The sequence below is a fragment of the Lampetra planeri genome, chromosome 4, assembly GCF_965212315.1.
Source record: "Lampetra planeri chromosome 4, kcLamPlan1.2.h2, whole genome shotgun sequence".
NCBI lineage: Eukaryota > Metazoa > Chordata > Hyperoartia > Petromyzontiformes > Petromyzontidae > Lampetra > Lampetra planeri.
Window position 1 is genome coordinate 16300258 of NC_136110.1, and position 2500 is coordinate 16302757.

Below are 2500 nucleotides of genomic sequence, written 5' to 3' on the forward strand. Positions count from 1 at the left end.
CTTGTCTCCGTTGTCGAGAGGGGAAGACGACCCATGTATATGTAAAGGGCGATTTTTTTAGCAACCGTTAAGGCTGTTTTTCCCCTTCACTTGTATCGAGAGGGAAGCAAAGAACATGTATGGCGTGTACGTTTTTTTACGAATTTTCATTAGCAATCTAACGACATGAATTGCGAAGACGTTTTTTGAACAATTGTATTCCTTTCCCAAAACATCGAGTGTTAGTGTATAAAACCGCTAGAGAAAATAAATTGGCAGGCGAAACTTAAAAAGGAGAGACCCATGAACAGCATGGCCAGGCGGCTCACCTCGACGTTTTTCCCCCGAGCAAAGTCCGCCGAGACCCCCTGTATCCCACGGGGATGTACTGGCGTGCACTTAAAGGTTGATGCCGCTCTGTTACTTGGGAAACGAACCACAAGCCAAATCCAGCTAATTTGTGAATGACTTAGCTCTCCTGCTTTCTCGAGAACGTGCTTTTTTCGTCGGATGAAACTTCCACAGGCTTTTCCAGCAGATTTGCACCTGCACTCAAAAAAGTCAAAATTTTTACACATAGACCCCATCAAACGGGAGAAATTGGCCCGGATTGCTCTCATGTGCGTTACGGGGCATCGTTTCTCTCGCGCCGAATTCTCTCGAGCTGGGAAATCGCTCATTTTTGCGTCGCCAAATATCGTACGAACGCCGTGAAACTTCCACAGGCTTTTTCAGCAGATTTGCACCTGCACTCAAAAAAGTCAAAATTTTTACACATAGACCCCATCAAACGGGAGAAATTGGCCCGGATTGCTCTCATGTGCGTTACGGGGCATCGTTTCTCTCGCGCCGAATTCCATCGAGCTGGGAAATCGCTCATTTTTGCGTCGCCAAATATCGTACGAACGCCGTGAAACTTCCACAGGCTTTTTCAGCAGATTTGCACCTGCACTCAAAAAAGTCAAAATTTTTACACATAGACCCCATCAAACGGGAGAAATTGGCCCGGATTGCTCTCATGTGCGTTACGGGGCATCGTTTCTCTCGCGCCGAATTCTCTCGAGCTGGGAAATCGCTCATTTTTGCGTCGCCAAATATCGTACGAACGCCGTGAAACTTCCACAGGCTTTTTCAGCAGATTTGCACGTGCACTCAAAAAAGTCAAAATTTTTACACATAGACCCCATCAAACGGGAGAAATTGGCCCGGATTGCTCTCATGTGCGTTACGGGGCATCGTTTCTGTCGCGCCGAATTCCATCGAGCTGGGAAATCGCTCATTTTTGCGTCGCCAAATATCGTACGAACGCCGTGAAACTTCCACAGGCTTTTTCAGCAGATTTGCACGTGCACTCAAAAAAGTCAAAATTTGTACACATAGACCCCATCAAACGGGAGAAATTGGCCCGGATTGCTCTCATGTGCGTTACGGGGCATCGTTTCTCTCGCGCCGAATTCTCTCGAGCTGGGAAATCGCTCATTTTTGCGTCGCCAAATATCGTACGAACGCCGTGAAACTTCCACAGGCTTTTTCAGCAGATTTGCACCTGCACTCAAAAAAGTCAAAATTTTTACACATAGACCCCATCAAACGGGAGAAATTGGCCCGGATTGCTCTCATGTGCGTTACGGGGCATCGTTTCTGTCGCGCCGAATTCCATCGAGCTGGGAAATCGCTCATTTTTGCGTCGCCAAATATCGTACGAACGCCGTGAAACTTCCACAGGCTTTTCCAGCAGATTTGCACGTGCACTCAAAAAAGTCAAAATTTTTACACATAGACCCCATCAAACGGGAGAAATTGGCCCGGATTGCTCTCATGTGCGTTACGGGGCATCGTTTCTCTCGCGCCGAATTCTCTCGAGCTGGGAAATCGCTCATTTTTGCGTCGCCAAATATCGTACGAACGCCGTGAAACTTCCACAGGCTTTTTCAGCAGATTTGCACGTGCACTCAAAAAAGTCAAAATTTTTACACATAGACCCCATCAAACGGGAGAAATTGGCCGGGATTGCTCTCATGTGCGTTACGGGGCATCGTTTCTCTCGCTCCGAATTCCATCGAGCTGGGAAATCGCTCATTTTTGCGTCGCCAAATATCGTACGAACGCCGTGAAACTTCCACAGGCTTTTTCAGCAGATTTGCACGTGCACTCAAAAAAGTCAAAATTTTTACACATAGACCCCATCAAACGGGAGAAATTGGCCGGGATTGCTCTCATGTGCGTTACGGGGCATCGTTTCTCTCGCGCCGAATTCCATCGAGCTGGGAAATCGCTCATTTTTGCGTCGCCAAATATCGTACGAACGCCGTGAAACTTCCACAGGCTTTTTCAGCAGATTTGCACGTGCACTCAAAAAAGTCAAAATTTTTACACATAGACCCCATCAAACGGGAGAAATTGGCCGGGATTGCTCTCATGTGCGTTACGGGGCATCGTTTCTCTCGCGCCGAATTCCATCGAGCTGGGAAATCGCTCATTTTTGCGTCGCCAAATATCGTACGAACGCCGTGAAACTTCC